Here is a 19,784-nt window from a genome sequence, read left to right as displayed (position 1 = left end):
TTAGATTTCTTTGAGCACCTTGAACAGCGGAGTTTTGCCCTTAGCTCTGTGCTGAGAGGCTTATTTGGGCTGAGGGTGAGGAGCTCCACTCAATAGTAGGAACTGGACATAAAGAAGATATTCTTGGCTGATAAATGGCCGATAGTCAAGAGTGCTGAGCCTTTGTATGTTAGAGACCAAAAGTAATATTTAGGTCTGAGATATCATTAAAACATCGTATGTTGTTCGTGCCGATAATAAGTAAGTCTCTTGAAGTGCCGAGTGACAGGCTGTGTTATACGTAAAGCACTTGTGTGGTTTAAAGTGCTAAAGGTTAACCAGCGTGTGTGTGTCATTCATGGGGCACTGTTGTGGTTAGGGTCTGTGTGTGTGCGTATAGCTGTGTATGTGAGTGTGTGTTCATCTTAAAGTGCAACAGTAGACCAACCCGATATGACGAGTACACTTACCCTTGAGAAACAGGTAAAGGGTAAGTAGAGGGAAATACTACGATAATACATTTCTGGCGGTGCAGCAGGGTTAACAGAGTAAGCATGTATTGCATTTTTGTGTGTTTGGTTACATTTTTCAAAGGCAGGGAGGGATCGTCCACAGGCGGTGAATATGCTGTAATCGCATGCTGGCATACAGCCGGCACATGTCAGCGTGCATCGACAGCATTTCTAAAGTTTTTTAGGTGTACGGTACAATCAGCTGTTACAGCTGTGTTTTCTCCGCTAAAAACGGAGGCAGCAGCAACGTTAACGGCAACGTTAAACGTATCATCAGGAGCAGCGGCCGTAGAGAAGGTCGACTCGGAGGTCATTGCGCTTTCCTCGAGGAGGGCGGAGTCGGGCGCAGCAGCTGCGCTGGTCAAAGACGCAGATAAGCCGTCTCTGCATAAAGCGAAGGCAAAGGCGCCTAAAATAGAAAACCTACACTTGTCTGCTGGTCAGAGAGTTTGTGTATTGTTAATTATTATAAAGCAGTTAGATGAGGAGGCAAGAGACATAAGAAATACCTGTCCAAAAAGCCGCGAGCAGCTAGCAGTACAAGTAACGATGTATAAGGAGAATGCCATACAGATTAAGCAACGATCGCTCAGTGTTAAAGCACGCGCTTTAATTACGGAGTCTTTTGACCCTGAGAAACGGGAGAGAAATGCAGGAGAACTCAGTTTGTCGCAGATCGCTGCACTCTCATATCTGCTTGCTGATAAGAGAGCTGCTTTGGCTGAAAGGCAAGGACGGGCAGCTCTTACGCTGCACAACGGAGTGCAGTTTAGAGCTTTGCGGATTACAGCTGGGACAGGAGACAATCACTCAAGTATGGTGGTTGTTGTGCAGGAAAAACAGGCAGAGGTGTTTCATGGTAGCGAATGTCTTGGTGAGAGCAGCTTGCAGCAGCAGAGAACAGCGGGGGAGGAGCGGAGTTCAGTAGTGATGGCGGAGTGAAGCCTCACGAAGAATCAAAACGTTTGAAGCAATTGTGTCGGAAATCGTATCGAAGCTTCGAAGCATTTGACACTCACCTCTCTAGTGACACCTCCTGGCCATTTGTATTAACAGCACATTTTAACAACAAGGTCTTAAGAGCATTGTGGACGAATACCGAATGTCTATGAAGTTGTGATTGACATCTTTGAAGTCAAAAATTATAATTGGCAATAATGTCAAGCATTGTAAATCGGCATACGCTTGGCAAGTAATTATTCTGCAGTAATCGGATCAACGTTGACTAGATACGTTAGGCGCCAGCACTGATTACCGTTGTTTAGAAGTAAACGTAACGGTGACTTGAACAATTACGCCAGTCGCACAGCCAGGTCTCGTGTTCAATAACAAACCTGGTCAGCATCTGTCTGGCGATTGCAGATTGCCGTTGCCTGATGCGTTTGATTGATAGTTCCGATTATGAGGCAATGCTCCTTGAAAACCTGGTTGGTGTTAGACTTCTAATCGGGAATTTAATCTGCATAATGTACATTCATATTCTAATTCCAATGTAAAACCAGCATATATCAGTATTTGAATTTAACTCTTCAACCAAACTAGACTACACCTCGTGGAAATGCGATTGGTCCATCACTAACTGTCACTCTAAGTTTTGCAATAACTAGAAGAATTGCTAGTAAAACAGTAATACTGTATCTACAATACATTACACTGCCAGTAGTCTAATGTGAAATGCTCTTAAATTTGCACTAAAGTACTGTAATGTTTACACATAATGCAATACCCAGATGCTTAATTGAAATAACTCCATGGCAATTCATTACAGTTTCCTTTATCATCAATAACTACTAAAATTCAAACCAGAATAGTCCCATCTTTGTAGAATATAAAGAAATGTGTCACTATGGAAAACAAATCTGGACAATGCAAAGTAAATTTGTTGCACATCCTACAAAAACCAAGAAAAAACCTACACTTTCAGCCCGTTTGATATTTCAAATTAAGTTTTAATAAAGACAGTTTGCAATAACCCAAAAACATGAGCAGACAAAGTAATTTGTACAAAAAACCAACCAGTTCTGTCCAGTTGCATTAATGAACGTGTACAGATTCTTTTCCTGCTAATGATTCAGAAAGTTAAGGACTAGAAAAGTGCTGGCCAGTGTACAAAAACTGAATTCATAATTGGAACAGGACTAAAACTAGGAACAGATACATACAAGGTCTGCATAAACACAAATGTCCTCCACATCAAAGTCACACACTGCAGAGGATTTTTCTTCACAGATGACTCAGACTGTCAGATTACAAGGTTTTGATTAACTTTACAAGGAAAACATTTAAAAACTGGACTTGATCTGCATGTCGGTGTGCTCCTCTGCCATGTACCGAGTTCTAGTTTTGCTCACATTACACATCTTGTACAAATAACTACAAACTGTCTTCAATTGTTAAATTAATTTTACATAGAGGTTGTCATTTCACAAATTACATTTTCTGTAACTCAACATGCTGTTGTGAACAGTCTTGATAAGAGAATTCTCTGAATAGCGTAGAATAAGCAGAACCAAACCAAAGCATAGTAGTAAGATTGAATAGCTTTAGCAACCCTTAAAGCACAAAAAACAATTTACATGTCAAAGTTTTTTGCACTTTCATAGAAATTAAGGGTCAATGCTGCTTCTTTGTATTTTTATTGTAGAAAACTTGATCAGTACAATTCCATTCACAAAAAGACGCAGGTGAACGTCGCCCCTCACACACCACTTGGCTCTCAAGGCTCAGCATCGTCTGTGCAGTCATTAGTGAGTCACCTGAAACAGACATTTTGTATTAACATCATGCTTAACAATTGAGACCCATAAGTAAAGTATCAGGTATTTGTTATACCAACCATGATTTAAATGTTAATGATCCGATATGTTCAAACAAAAATATTGTTTAATAAAATGTCCAGTGTACTGTTATGAACAGTAGGGTACATACCAAGAACAAAATCAGTCTTGTGAGATTCTGGCAAGCAGAGTCTTTTCTAGGACAGCAGGAGTAGCAGAAACCTGCTAAATAGAAACTACAGGATCACTTAAGACAAATAAAGTAGGCCTTTAAAGTGTGGCATTGAAAAGTCATGTTTACTAATCTCAGCATTGACAACAAGTGCACCAAACTTCTCAAAGTATGCCATCAGGAGCCTTGTGACATGGGGACAATGCACCCTCATCTCCAAAGATGGAAAGACTTGGCTTGAGACGGTCACCTCTGCCTAAAGTAACTGGCCACAGCAGGTCTAACCCACTCCCAACTTCAATTCTGTTAATCAGCAAAATATCAAGCTACACACTGGCTGCCATTAAAATGAATGGCGTCATAACATGTGTTTCATAACTACTGTATACTGGCAGGATTACCTGTATTTGTCCCAGACTGTGGGTAAAAGGTTTGTAAAATGAACCATTGGTCCAAGCCACCAGATTGTAAACACAAAATGTAATTTATATCTTAAATTTAATACTACCTCACTGCATTTCCCCCAAAGTGGTGCAGGTTTACTTGTTATACAGCCAAAAATAAAAACAAAACAACAAATTTACAGAAACACTTGCCTCTTAAATTTCCAAAGTGTCCGCCTCGCCAGTGGTTTTTGACAGAGTGCTGATCTTGAGACATTTGTTAGGCCTAAATCACTTCTCAAAACTCATCCAAAATGCATTGTAGTTTTTGGTAGTCCTGGAAAACATTGAAAGCAACAAAATTGCCCTTAATTCTGAATATTAACAGTAACTATAGTAATTTACAAGTTACATTTAAGTAAACAATTCCTCTAAATCAGTGTAGACTATAAAGCTGTATATAATAAAAATGGACAAGGTTTCTGAAGTGAACAATTGTGACCCTCATACCATGGGTTCAGTTAAGTTAAAACAGTTCCATTGTACTCTGATACTTAATACATCAAGATGTCAAAATGTTACTTAAAAGTAACTCACCTTTATAGAGGGAAAAAACCCAAAAACACACACTTACAACTCCATAAAAACTGGAGTGAAATAGTCGTACAAATCCAAGACAAAAGTGTAGAACTAGAACTGCAGTTAATCCCAGCGCTCCTTCCAAAGTCCGAGGTGGCCAAATAGCCAAACACATTCAAGTTTCTGTCAACACAACCATTTCAAGTATCACTGGGATGTGGACGCTCAAGAACTTTGACCTGGGAAGCTTTCAATAAAGTTGGCGAGTGCAGCGGTTTTAGACATTTTTATTTAGAAAAATGATTTGCTGTGCTGTGCTGGGCTTCAGGCGACTCCTTTTTTTGCAGAGGACTTCCCCAGCCTTTGAAAAAATGCGTTCACTGGGAGCAGACGTTACTGGCAGACAAAGATATTTGATGGCAAGCTGATAAAGATTGGGGTAAACAGTTATTCTCTCTTTCCAATACAGGAGTGGATCTTCTTGTCTACCAAGATAGGCATCTGTTAGATATCTCTTCACCTCCACAGTGGCATCTGCAGTGGCACTGTGGACTCTTTGAGCCTCGGAAACACGCAAAAGTTGCCATAGATGGTCTGTGGGACATGCTACTTCCAAGGATGGGGCCAGGGCTGATGTTGAAGGCTGTGGCTCTGTTTGAAAGAGTCAAAGAGTACATGGTTTTATTCACAGTACACATTAAATGTATCAAATACCAAAAATAAACATTCCATACTAAAATCACCTTGGGGTGTCACGTGCACAGAGTCTGGCGAGGACCGCATTAGGGATGTGCATTCCAAGGTGAGTTGTCTCTCAGCCTCTCTGACACGGTCTGGATTGCCAAATACACGTTTGGGGTAACTAGCCAGTATTGGCTGAGATGGTGTATTGCCATTTAAGTCACTGGGTAGCTGAGCGGGTTGCTTTGCGGTAGCAATTGTTGGCAGAGGTACAGGAGAAGCAGTGCCTGTTGATGCCACAGGAGTAGACATGCTAGCTACTGTCTCTGAGGTACCAGCAGCAGCATCACTTTTTAAAAGCTTGGAAAAAAGGATGCATCTCACAGCATTAACTTTCCCTTTGTTTGCTGCTGGAAGCTGGGGTGGAAAGTGAATAAGCTTTACTAAAATCGCTGTGATTACATCAGTATATGAAACGAGAAAACTGTGGAGTGCAGAGTTGAAAGCTGGGACGGGGCTTTGTGTCGGGGTCTGACAGACAGACACAGGTCCTCCAGTCGGCTCTATGCAGCAGACAGGCTCACAGTGGTGCTTGTGGGATCGAGAAAGAAACACTTCTCTACCAGACTGAAACTGTGAGAAGAACAATGGACTAGTCCCCCATTGACTGTACAAATATAGATGTATATTTTTAGTTGTTGTTAATTATCTCACGAGTCGCTATGATTTTGACGACAGAGATTTGCTGCTTCTTCAAAGCCTCCCGCTGTTGCGCAGGTCATTTTGCTCTGCCCTGCCTACTGAGAAACCTGACACCGGGTCATTTGCATACTAACAGTGATTGGATATTTAGCTGGGGGGAGGGTGAGTGGGGGATCTCTGCCGAGTGCTGTGTGAGCATGCGCACAAACAGAGCACGGAGGGAAAGAGCGAACAAAAGGTGAAACCTATCATCTCATTTGTGCCTTTTCCAGTGGATTTTTCAGCTACTGTAGTAAATATTGTCCATATTCAGTTTGTGGGTAATCTATTATTTTCTGTCTCAACTTCTAAAAGTTTGATTTAAGGGGGCAGGACGTTTGTTTAAGGGGGCATTGCCCCCTCTTGCCCCAGCGTAGAGCCGGCCCCGCTCCTTGGTGCTTCCCAACCACATTGGCGCCGTTATCTTCAGCTTGTCCCCTGCAGTCTTGGAGAGATAACCCCGTATCGGCAAGATGGCCTCTGAGCCCTTCAGTTAGATCCTGTAGTTTAATAACTGATAGAAAATCAGGGAAATATTCTTTTATTGTGATGTCATCGTTTGGAAATTCCTCAATTCTTATTATAAATGTTAACTGTTCCTCATGACTGATATCTGTTAATGTCCAAAAGAACGAAAATATATTTATGTTTCTGGTTGCGCTCCTTTATTTCGGTTTTATTTTTGATTGATCGCTTCATGCTGAATTTCGCAACTCCGATATTTCCTTATTCGAAACTTTTTGCCATTATTCTCTGTAAATGATTTGTTGCTGGACCAATGAAAGGCGTCATTATGTTTTCCTAAATATTGAACACAATATATGCTTACATCCCCTCCTTTAACCGCCATCTTATCGTGGTGGAGGGGTTTGCGTGTCCCAATGATCCTAGGAGCTCTGTTGTCCGGGGCTTTATGCCCCTGGTAGGGCCACCCAAGGCAAACTGGTCCTAGGTGAGGGATGAGACAAAGAGCGGTTAAACAAAACCTCCTATGATGAAAAACAATTTTGGACGGCGTTTTCCCTTGCCTGGACGCGGGTCACCGGGGCCCCACTCTGGAGCCAGGCCTGGAGGTGGGGCTCGATGGCGAGCACCTGGTGGCCGGGCCTGCACCCATGGGGCTCGGCTGGGCACAGCCCGAAGAGGCAACGTGGGTCCCCCTTCCCATGGGCTCACGACCTATGGGAGGGGCCAAGGAGGTCGGGTGCAGTGTGAGTTGGGTGGTGGCCGAAGGCGGGGACCTTGGCGGTCCGATCCTCGGCTACAGAAGCTGGCTCTTGGGATGTGGAATGTCACCTCTCTGAAGGGGAAGGAGCCTGAGCTAGTGCGTGAGGTTGAGAGGTTCCGGCTAGATATAGTCGGACTCACCTCGACGCACAGCTTGGACTCTGGAACCAATCTCCTTGAGAGGGGATGGACTCTTTACCACTCTGGAGTTGCCCCCAGTGAGAGGCGCCGAGCGGGTGTGGGTATACTTATTGCCCCCCGACTTGGAGCCTGTACATTGGGGTTTACCCCAGTAGACGAGAGGGTAGCTTCCCTTCGCCTTCAGGTGGGGGGACGGGTCCTAACTGTTGTTTGTGCGTATGCACCGAACAGCAGTTCGGAGTACCCACCCTTTTTGGAGTCCCTGGAGGGGGTGCTAGAGGGCATACCTTCTGGGGACTCCCTCGTTCTGCTGGGAGACTTCAATGCTCACGTGGGCAATGACAGTGAGACCTGGAAGGGCGTGATTGGGAGGAATGGCCCCCCCGATCTGAACCCGAGCGGTGTTTTGTTATTGGACTTCTGTGCTCGTCACGGATTGTCCATAACGAACACCATGTTCAAGCATAGGGGTGTTCATATGTGCACTTGGCACCAGGACACCCTAGGCCTCAGTTCGATGATCGACTTTGTGGTCGTGTCGTCAGACTTGTGGCCAAGTCTTGGACACTCAGGTGAAGAGAGGGGCGGAGCTGTCCACTGATCACCACCTGGTGGTGAGTTGGCTTCGATGGTGGGGGAGGATGCCGGTCAGGCGTGGTAGGCCCAAACGTGTTGTGAGGGTCTGCTGGGAACGTCTGGCAGAGCCCCCTGTCAGAAGTAGCTTCAACTCCCACCTCCGGCAGAACTTCGACCACATCCCGAGGGAGGTGGGGGACATTGAGTCCGAATGGGCCATGTTCCATGCCTCTATTGTTGAGGCAGCTGACCGGAGCTGTGGTCGGTGCCTGTCGTGGCGGCAATCCCCGAACCCGTTGGTGGACACCGGCGGTGAAGGATGCCGTCAAGCTGAAGAAGGAGTCCTACAGGACCCTTTTGTCCTGTGGGACCCTGGAGGCAGCTGATAGGTACCGGCAGGCCAAGCGGAATGCGGCTTTGGTGGTTGCTGAGGCAAAAACTCGGGCGTGGGAGGAGTTTGGGGAGGCCATGGAGAACGACTTTCGGACGGCTTCGAGGAGATTCTGGTCCACCATCCGGCGTCTCAGGAAGGGGAAGCAGTGCAGTGTCAACACTGTATATGGTGGTGATGGTGCGCTGCTGACCTCGACTCGAGACGTTTTGGGTCAGTAGGGGGAGTACTTCGAAGACCTCCTCAATCCCATTAACATGTCTTCCGATGAGGAAGCAGAGCCTGGGGACTCAGAGGTGGGCTCCCCCATCTCTGGGACTGAGGTCACAGAGGTGGTCAAAAAACTCCTTGGTGGCAGGGCCCCGGGGTTGGATGAGATACGCCCGGAGTTCCTCAAGGCTCTGGATGTTGTAGGACTGTCTTGGTTGACACGCCTGTGCAACATCGCATGGACATCAGGGACAGTGCCTCTGGATTGGCAGACCGGGGTGGTGGTCCCCCTCTTTAAGAAGGGGGATCGGAGGATGTGTTGCAACTACAGAGGGATCACACTCCTCAGCCTCCCTGGAAAAGTCTATTCAGGGGTCCTGGAGAGGAGGGTCCGTCGGATAGTTGAGCCTCGGATTCAGGAGGAACAATGTGGTTTTCGTCCTGGTCGCGGAACAGTGGACCAGCTCTATACCCTTAGCAGGGTCCTGGAGGGTGCATGGGAGTTTGCCCAACCAGTCTACATGTGTTTTGTGGACTTGGAAAAGGCATTCAACCGTGTCCCTCGGGGAATCCTTTGGGGGGTACTCCGAGAGTATGGGGTACCGGCCCCCCTGATAAGGGCTGTTCGGTCTCTGTAAGATCGGTGCCAGAGCTTGGTCCGCATTGCCGGCAGTAAGTCGAACCCATTTCCAGTAAGAGTTGGACTCCGCCAGGGCTGCCCTTTGTCACCGATTCTGTTCATAACTTTTATGGACAGAATTTCTAGGCGCAACCAGGGCGTTGAGGGAGTCCGGTTTGGTGGGCTCAGGATTGGGTCACTGCTTTTTGCAGATGATGTTGTCCTGTTTACTTCATCAGGCCGTGATCTTCAGCTCTCTCTGGATCGGTTCGCAGCCGAGTGTGAAGCGGCTGGGATGAGAATCAGCACCTCCAAATCCGAGACCATGGTCCTCAGCCAGAAAAGGGTGGAGTGCCCTCTCAGGGTTGGTAGCGAGATCCTGCCCCAAGTGGAGGAGTTCAAGTATCTTGGGGTCTTGTTCACGAGTGAGGGAAGAATGGAGCGTGAGATCGACAGACGGATCGGTGCGGCATCCGCAGTAATGCGAGCTCTGCATCGGTCTGTCTTGGTGAAAAAGGAGCTGAGCCGCAAAGCGAAGCTCTCAATTTACCAGTCGATCTATGTTCCTACCCTCACCTATGGTCATGAGCTATGGGTAGTGACCGAAAGAACGAGATCGCAAATACAAGCGGCTGAAATGAGTTTCCTCCGCAGGGTGTCTGGGCTTTCCCTTAAAGATAGGGTGAGAAGGTCAGTCATTTGGGAGGGGCTCAGAGTAGAGCCGCTGCTCCTCCGCATCGAGAGGAGTCAGATGAGGTGGCTAGGGCATCTGATCAGGATGCCTCCTGGACGCCTCCCTGGTTAGGTGTTCCGGGCACGTCTAACCGGGAGGAGGCCCCGGGGAAGACCCAGGACACGCTGGAGGGACTATGTCTCTCGACTGGCCTGGGAACGCCTTGGGATTCTCCCGGAAGAGCTAGAAGAAGTGGCCAGGGAGAGGGAAGTCTGGGCATCTCTGCTCAAGCTGCTGCCCCTGCAACCCGACCTTGGATAAGCGGGAGACGATGGATGGATGGGTTTATTTTTATTGTAAGGTGACCTTGAGTGCTAAGAAAGGCGCCTATTAAATTAAAATGTATTGTTGTTGGTATTATTATTATTATTATTATTATTAATTATTGAGACAAAAACTTGAGCAACGTCTTAAAGTCAAAATAGTAAGACTGTAACTGGCAGTCTGGTCTTTCTTTTAACAGTGAAATGATACATTCAATGACAAAAATAAACTATTTTATTGTATACAAATTGGCTTAATAATTTCTGAAAACATTTCACTCATTCCTCTCTCAATCTGTCTCTCTCTCTTACGCACACACACACAATGTGGTTACTTAAATATATACATTATAGGATCTAAAATCCTTGAAACAGAAATGTCTTACATAGCTTTTTCCGTGTGTTGCCACTCTAATTTGAGAGTATTCAGTCTGGCAATATGGTGCAGCCTTAGTTTGTGTAAGACAGACACAACTAATAACATGAGCATAAAATGATGGCTGTCAATTTTAAACTGTGTTTCCTCAATGTGTTCCTTCGGAAAAAACACATCATCTGAACCAATCTCAGCCTGAACAAACTGATTGATCAAAGATACACTGACCGCTTGCCCTAATGTTGACTGTCTGATAACACGCTCAGCTACTTTGACCACCTTGACTGTACCCTCAGAAGGAATCATCAAACCTCCTTTGTTTTTTAATGTGATCGAGTGGTAACTGTGATCATATGATGCTGGTACAGCATCTGTTACCAAACTAGCATGGCACACATCACAGGACAGCTTTCTCAAAATCCCGTCTAAGGGCTACCTCCCACTGCTTCCTGACGTGATTTTCTTTGGGAAACTTTCAAAGTTTGAGAAATGTTAACAGCTATCAACAATCTGCATAGTTAGTGACTAAATACGTTTAGCCAAAACGTTGTTTGGAGGCTCACTTGAGCACATAAATGCATAGCTTTGCTAGCTTAGCCTGGTGTAGCCAAAGTTAAGATTATAAAATGGGATTTTCTAATGGCCAAATATAACCAAAACAATTGCTCAGCCTTACCTATGAAATGTAATCCCCCGGGATCTGGTTTGGAGCGTACAGCCAGCGGTTTGTACAATCCCAAGCAGCACATGCGTGAGGCATCTTTATCCATTACTTCACTGTGCCACTCGCAATATGGCGGCAACGTTGACGTACGAATCTGTTGGTCAGGCGGCATCTAGTAATTCTATGTCTATGGTCGGATGACGTCATCCAACGCGACAGCTATTGTAGCCACGCTGCTACTATCTCGCTTTGTGAAACACTACGGACGCAAGACTGTTGCTGAGTAAACGAGTTCAGAAACAATCCCATCGTCAAGAGGCAGGCAGTAAGTGCTCTGTATTTTGGGAATGCATTTTGTGGATGTGTGGAATCGCCGAGTTCGTTTTCGTTAGCCCCAAGACGAACTTTGCTTGAATGAATCCTCCTGTGGTCACCCGCGTGCTGTTTCTGTTCATTGGTATCTGCGGTTCACGTAACGTGGCTTACTCCCAAATTTTAAATCGTACTACCCAGTCACACCGCTGGCGTCTATTCATTCCTTTCCGTGTGTTCCTTTTGTCGATTCCTTCTCGAATCGCAGACACCGGGGAGTAGGCCTACGGCGCTTTGATTTTTGCCTTTTGTCCCTCCGCGGCCAATACTATCCACCTGCAGAGCCACAGCACCATACTTCACCGCAGTTGTAGACCCAAAAGTGACGTCTCCGTCGTTTCAGGACTGACTTCGTAAAATTACTTTTAGAAGGTTTCGGCAGGTCTCGGCAAAGCCCGGAAAGTAACGTCGGGTCAAAGACCCGTTTAGAAACCAAATAATACGCATCATTGTGAAGTTCAGAGGGTTTCCGCCATCACCTCGTGTCACACATCAAACTAAACAATACGGATCGTTTCTGTGAAATACACTATTAACATTTACGTTGTGTTCGGGTCTGTGGGAACCATTTAACATGTCGACAAAACTAAAATCATCAAGATCTGTGTTAATTGAAAATAGCTTTTCGTTTACATTCATGAAACGAAGTATACAATATAATTGCAATGTTTACACCACATTAGAGTTTAGTAAAACGTTAATAATAAAAGTGATTACTTTTTTTAAATGTACTATGCATGTGTGCAATATTGTTCTAAACCAATTTAGAATAAATATTTAAGCAAATGTAATATTTTTAAACATGTATGTGAAGAAAATGGCAATACATATTCAACACTGAATTATGCAATATATTAATTGCCTTATATAGAACTGCTCTAGTTTTTGTCACTTATTATTATTATAAAAAATGGGCCATCAAAAGAAAAAAAAGAAAAATACCAATTAGAACACAATTTATTTATACGGCACCCTGCCCAAAATTTACAAAGAACAACAGGACCTATATAACATTGGCTACAAATAATATCTTCACTAAATAAAGATAAATACAGGATATATAAAACATTCAAACAGAATAAAAGACAATAATGCAGACTAAAATACAACTTATAATACTACAAACAAATCTTGAACAAATAGCATAAATTGTGATAACAATTCAAACCCTGAGTACCTGGACAGATAGAGGGGGTAAACTGAAAGAAGGGGCAGAATGTCAGGTCTGTTTAATGTCCTCCTAAACAAATGAATGGAGTCAGCTGATGTCAGTAATTTTGGGAGGTTATTCCACAGTCAGGGCGCTATATACAGCTGAAGGCCCTGCTGTCACCCACAGAGTGCAGGTTAGTGGGGGGCACAGAATGAGAGGACCTTAGTGGCAGGTCAATAACAGAATTTGATATTCAGTCCTGTAAGTCACAGGGAGCAGTGAAGGTGCAGTGACTTACAATAATCAATGCAGGATGTGATAAAACAGGGACAAGCTTCTCAGCATTAGAAATGGAGAGGAAGGAGCAAACATAAGAAATGTGACACAGGTGGAACTTTCTTTATGTGGCTTATATGGTGAAATAAGAAAAGGAGGAATCAAAGTGACACCGAGATTCTTTGCTGTAAAAGAAGGTCTGAGGAGATCATCACCAAGAATGGCTGAAGCGTTGCTTGTTTTCTTAAGTTACACTTTAGTGCCACTTTGGAGAAGTTCAGTTGTTTTGTAATTTCATTTTAAAGAGTTTTGCTCTGTTCATGTTTTAAGTTTACTTTAATTTCACTGAGGCAAGTTGTGAGCTGAGAAGGCTGTGATGAAGTGTCACTTTTAACACTGAAATAGATCTAAGCATCATCTGCATAAAAATGATCACCCAGACCAAAGCTACGAATAACTTGCTCAAGGGGAAGCACAGAGAGGCAGAGGATGTCATTTCATTAACAAAGGGAAGTCAGATGGAGGAACTGCTATGTTAAATTAAGACATGAGGGTTACCCTGGACATGACATAAGCTGCATGGCCACAACGCCATATGCATTAACTTTTACACAAACTGGGACAGCAGCTCCTCAAGAGGAAGGTAACAATGCTCAGCACAATAAGGAAAAATAAGCCAGAGCTCTCATCTCAACTCCTGGCCACACAGAACAGGCCAGTGAAGACCTTCACGTTTGTCTAAACAAATGACACACCCTTGGTGCACAATGTGATCTGCACTGGGATAGGAGATGCCATGGCCAGAAATGATAATGGACTATAATGCTACAAAAAGAAGAGTGGAGAATTTAGATAAAACATTACGCTGGATGTTGGCCACACGCAATTTTTTCAACATATTGAACATCTCGGAAAAAAATACTTTTGTCATCTCAACAACCTTGAACTGAGACTGGAACAGGGAGAAGGAGAAGGAGCAGAGTAAACCACTGGTGACACCTCACATGCTACCAGGACGACATGTGCCAAAGACCCCAGCATGTACTGCCATTGTGTCGATTCAACAGTCCAATCCACAGGGGAACCAATGATGGCACCAGTAGTGTGTGTGTATAGTGAGTGTGTTTGTGTGTCTCACTGTGTGAACTGTACACTTATTACAGTATTATGTAGAAAATGAAAATATTCAGTTCTGCTTGATAAACAATAGAATGTGATCTGAGGGTAAAGAGTAAACAGTATATTTTTTATTTTTTATACATTGCTTGTTAAAATAAAGTGACCATGCGATTTAAAAAAAAGTCCCTCAATAATACATATGTAGCAAAAATGTAATCATAAGTTGATATTCAACTGAATTATTTTTCATGCTTCTCAAAGAAAAATTAAAATACGATGTTTGTAAACTACTGCATTTGTGAAGTGTGAGGGGATATCCAAAACTATCATTGAGTGTATTTCAGTAATTTGTGTAGTGACTTCTAAAACCACAATATTACATTAAAATATACTGCTCAAAAAATTAAACGAACACTTTGTAATGAGAGTATAGCATCAAGTCAATGACACTTGTTCGCTATTGATCTGGTCAGTGAAGTAGCAGAGGGGCTTGTTCATCAGTTTCAGCTGCTTTGGTGCACTAGAGGGGCAGCAATGAGATGACCCCCAAAACAAGAATGAATGGTTTAACAGGTGGCGGGAGCCCACTGACATTTTTCCTTCCTCATTTGTTTTGTCACTCATTTTGCATTTGGCTACGGTCAGTGCCACTACTGAGGCGATACCTGGACCCTACAGAGGTTACATAGGTAGTCCAATTTCTCCAGGATAGAACATCAATATGTGCCATTGCCAGAAGGTTTGTTGCGTCTCCCAGCACAGTCTGAAGGGCATTGAGGAGATTCCAAGAGACAGGCAGTTACTCCAGGAGGCCAGAGAAGGTCCTTAACCCATCAGCAGGTCTGGAGGAACTGGATGAGCACTGGCAGAACATACAAAATGACCTCCAGCAGGCAGGCCACTGGTGTGAATGTCTCTGACCTCTGACAAAAAGAAACAGACTACATGAGGGTGGCCTAAGGGCCAGACATCCTTTAGTGGGCCCTGTGGAGCTTGATTGGCATTTGACATAGAATACCAGAATTGGCAGGTCCACCACTGGTGGGCACCCTGTGCTTTTCACAGATGAGGGCAGGTTCACCCTAAGCACATGTGACAGACGTGAAATGGTCTGGAGAAGCCGTGTAGAATGTTATGCTGCCTGTAACATCATTCAGTATGACCGGTTTGGTGGTGGGTCAGTGATGGCCTGTGGAGGCATATCCATGGAGGGACACACAGACCATTACAGGCTAGACGACGACACCTTAACTGCCATTAGGTATCGGAATCAAATCCTTGGACCCACTGTCAGACCCTATGTAGCTTATGTCATGTCCAAGGCAACCCTCATGCCTTAATTTATAATATAATAATTAAATTATCTTAATTTTTTAATAATATAATCTTATATCACAGCTCCAGCTGATTCAAAACTCAACTGCAAGAGTCGTGACATGAACCTCCAACAGCGAGAACATCACAGCCATCCTGCTGCACCTTCACTGCTCCCTGTGTCTTACAGGACTGAATATCAAATTCTGTTATTGACCTGCCACTAAGGTCCTCTCATTCGGTGCCCCCCCACTAACCTGCACTCTGTGGGTGACAGCAGGGCCTTCAGCTGTATATAGCGCCCTGACTGTGGAATGACCTCCCAAATTAATGACATCAGCTGACTCCATTCATCTGTTTTAACTCATTTGTTTAGGAGGACATTAAACAGACCTGACATTCTGCCCCTTCTTTCAGTTTCCCCCCCTCTCTCTGTCCAGGTACTCAGGGTTTGAATTTTTATCACAACTTATGTTATTTGTTCAAGATTTTTTGTAGTATTACTAGGGGGCTTCGCTCGCCAACCCCCGTGTTTGGTTTTCCGGATACACACTTTTAAGATATTTTTTTTCTTTGAATTGTTGCTATTTCATTAGTTTCACTTTTATTTCAGAACTTCTGTAAAAACAATATTTGTAATCTTGTGAGTCCCAATATGCTGAATCTTTTTAATGAGGTCAGAACAGGTTTCTCTGTTTGGAATTTCAGCACAGACAAAACGATCAACATCATCAGCAGTTAATATTTTTTTTTACAAAGTAAAACAGTAAGTAGAGTTCTGCATTGGACTCCTGTCTGTAAAGTCGTGTTATTTTCCTCTCACAGTTCCAGAAGTACATGGGTTTACCAAGGTGATACCCCAGCTTTTGTCTAGGTTTTTGTACAAGGGCTAGACAGAACGTTTTTGACTCCTGGGTTAAATTTAGGTTTTTAAATAAGCAGACAGATAAATATATATACATTAACAAAGTCACCAATAAATGCATGTGCGGTAAACTCCGTTTTTGAAATTCTCAAGATTCTTTATTTGTCACATGCATAGTTATACAGGACAACATGCAGTGAAATGCATCCTGATCCGCTTATCAAAAACTGTGCAAAGTTAGAAGAATATCAGTTAGATTAACAAAAAGTCATAGATTGAAAGATAACAGTATAGTAGAACATAATAAATAAGTAAAATTATGTGAATAAAGTACAATTAAGTGTTAAGGTGCAATAGTGTAGTAATTATTGTGCAAAACCAAAGTTAGACTGGTGCATAGTTAAATGAGGCAGTTTGTTTGTTTGCGCTACTGCGATCTTTACTTTTTTATATTTTCTAATTTTCCTCCTTTCATATCCTGCCAACGTGTTTTTTTTTTGTTTTTTTTTTTAACCTTTCTAATTTCACTGGTTTCATAGTCTCTAACCTGCTCTGTATGTGTTTAGCGCCAACGTTTTTAAACGTCTTTATGAAGTTCTACTTTGTCTTTTACTTATTGTCTTTTAATTCTGAGCTGGATTGGACATGCTTTTTTTCAATTCCACTTGATCTGGGCTGATAATTACTTTCCTTATTTTCTGAATTTGCACCTCGATTATTCTTTTTTGCTCTTTTTTCTGTCCAACGCATTGACTCTCTTTTCTCTGCGCTGCTTTCTTCTTCGCTTATATGTCGACATTTAATTTATAACCCCTTTCCAGGTACGTTGGGCGTGCAGTGGGTGTCAAAAAGAAGGGGGTCAATACAATACAGTACAATACATAGAACAGAATAAATCCTCAATACAGTATAAAAATAAAAATTCTAGAAGTACGGAGTAGAATTTCACATTAGATGATATCACATCATAAGATTTGGATTTGTTTTAAGTCCCGGAGACCTCATTCATCAAGCTGCCTCCCCCATTTTGCCATTCCACAACTGAAATAGTGCTAATCCGATGAAAGGACCCCTCATTCCCACGTCCCCATTCATCAGGGATGACTTTACTTTAGGCAGGCAATCTACAATGTAAAGAGATTATTATTTTCTTGTGAATTGTTACATATGCATTATTTTCACTTTTACTTTAAAAACTTTTGTAAAAACAATACTTGTTTCTTTATTTCCTGCCCTGCACGTGTTTATATCTCTTTCTTCCCAGACGTATAATACTGCTCGTGTTGTGAACGGTGTTGCGGCTGAATGTACGCTAAGGATATGCCTTTGGATCATTTGCTGTCTTTTTGCTGCTTGCTGGCTGCATCTTCTGCCTGTCGCATGTCGTTGTTTTAAGAGCTCCGAGCACATGATGCTTGCCTGCCAAAAGCAATCCAACAACTGCTAGATTAGAGGTCTGTAGACTTGTTTTAAATGATGGCTCACTGGTCTTGTGTGATGTTGTAAAGGCAATACCTGTCTTTTATTTCTGGCCCTGGGCGTGTTTGAATTCTTTCTTGCAGGATGTATAACGCTGCTCGCGTTCGACGGGTGGGTGGGCGGGCGGGCTGGCGTTTTGTTCGCTGTCGCGCTGCCCTTCGATCTTTTTAAAGCCTGTACAGTTGCTGTCCTTTTTGCTACAGCCCTGGGACAATCTCTTGGCACCAAGTCTCATGTTTACGGTCCCCGCGAGACGCACCGTGGCAAGTCTCCTTGGTCTCGCGGGTCTTTAAAATGTCTTTCGAGATTATCACGTATTGTAGCCTTGCATTTGCTTTCCATTCCAGGATTTTCTTTTATATATAGAGAGATATGTTGTATTTTAGTCTGCATCAAGGTTATTATAGTTTTGCCTTTTTATATTAGTTTTTATTTCTATATTTTTTCTGACCTTACTTGGAAATTCGTTTTAGTTTTCCTTCATCGTGTATTTTTAGTTTTAGTTTAGTTTTTATTTCACAAAGACATTTCTATTTTATTTTTGTATCTATTAGTTTCAGTTTTAGTTTTAGTAATTATGGCATTGAGCTCCTACGGAGTTTAGTTTTGTGTCACAATCAGACAGAACTGTACACTTAACAGCTTTGGATACGAGTTTAATGTTAGTGGAAGCTTACTATACTACAGTGGTGTGAAAAACTATTTGCCCCCTTCCTGATTTCTTATTCTTTTGCATGTTTGTCACACAAAATGTTTCTGATCATCAAACACATTTAACCATTAGTCAAATATAACACAAGTAAACACAAAATGCAGTTTGTAAATGGTCGTTTTTATTATTTAGGGAGAAAAAAAAAATCCAAACCTACATGGCCCTGTGTGAAAAAGTAATTGCCCCCCTGAACCTAATAACTGGTTGGGCCACCCTTAGCAGCAATAACTGCAATCAAGCGTTTGCGATAACGTACAATGAGTCTTTTACAGCGCTCTGGAGGAATTTTGGCCCACTCATCTTTGCAAAATTGTTGTAATTCAGCTTTATTTGAGGGTTTTCTAGCATGAACCGCCTTTTTAAGGTCATGCCATAGCATCTCAATTGGATTCAGGTCAGGACTTTGACTAGGCCACTCCAAAGTCTTCATTTCGTTTTTCTTCAGCCATTCAGAGGTGGATTTGCTGGTGTGTTTTGGGTCATTGTCCTGTTGCAGGACCCAAGATCGCTTCAGCTTGAGTTGACGAACAGATGGCCGGACATTCTCCTTCAGGATTTTTTGGTAGACAGTAGAATTCATGGTTCCATCTACCACAGCAAGCCTTCCAGGTCCTGAAGCAGCAAAACAACCCCAGACCATCACACTACCACCACCATATTTTACTGTTGGTATGATGTTCTTTTTCTGAAATGCTGTGTTCCTTTTACGCCAGATGTAATGGGACATTTGCCTTCCAAAAAGTTCAACTTTTGACTCATCAGTCCACAAGGTATTTTCCCAAAAGTCTTGGCAATCATTGAGATGTTTCTTAGCAAAATTGAGACGAGCCCTAATGTTCTTTTTGCTTAACAGTGGTTTGCATCTTGGAAATCTGCCATGCAGGCCGTTTTTGCCCAGTCTCTTTCTTATGGTGGAGTCGTGAACACTGACCTTAATTGAGGCAAGTGAGGCCTGCAGTTCTTTAGACGTTGTCCTGGGGTCTTTTGTGATCTCTCGGATGAGTCGTCTCTGCGCTCTTGGGGTAATTTTGGTCGGCCGGCCACTCCTGGGAAGGTTCACCACTGTTCCATGTTTTTGCCATTTGTGGATAATGGCTCTCACTGTGGTTCACTGGAGTCCCAAAGCTTTAGAAATGGCTTTATAACCTTTACCAGACTGATAGATCTCAATTACTTCTGTTCTCATTTGTTCCTGAATTTCTTTGTATCTTGGCATGATGTCTAGCTTTTGAGGTGCTTTTGGTCTACTTCTCTGTGTCAGGCAGCTCCTATTTAAGTGATTTCTTGATTGAAACAGGTGTGGCAGTAATCAGGCCTGGGGGTGGCTACGGAAATTGAACTCAGGTGTGATACACCACAGTTAGGTTATTTTTTAACAAGGGGGCAATTACTTTTTCACACAGGGCCATGTAGGTTTGGATTTTTTTTCTCCCTAAATAATAAACACCATCATTTAAAAACTGCATTTTG

The 19,784-nt window shown here is 43.2% G+C and overlaps 2 protein-coding genes across 2 annotated transcripts in view; one reads left to right on the top strand and one right to left on the bottom strand.

The window, feature by feature from the left end:
* The window catches only part of LOC114642003 (zinc finger protein OZF), a 1,360,360-nt gene that overhangs the window by 509,772 nt on the left and 830,804 nt on the right, over window positions 1-19,784 (bottom strand). The window lies entirely within an intron of this gene.
* LOC127526412 (gastrula zinc finger protein XlCGF52.1-like) overlaps window positions 11,247-19,784 on the top strand; it is a 44,688-nt gene continuing 36,150 nt past the window's right edge. Inside the window, exon 1 of the mRNA XM_051921855.1 lies at window positions 11,247-11,349. The gene's annotated coding sequence lies outside the window, so the exon portion shown is untranslated. The remainder of the gene's footprint in view (window positions 11,350-19,784) is intronic.

Source organism: Erpetoichthys calabaricus (assembly GCF_900747795.2).
Source record: "Erpetoichthys calabaricus chromosome 1 unlocalized genomic scaffold, fErpCal1.3 SUPER_1_unloc_27, whole genome shotgun sequence".
NCBI lineage: Eukaryota > Metazoa > Chordata > Cladistia > Polypteriformes > Polypteridae > Erpetoichthys > Erpetoichthys calabaricus.
The sequence above is the reverse complement of the archived record's forward strand: the minus strand, read 5'-3'. Positions and strand labels throughout refer to the sequence as shown.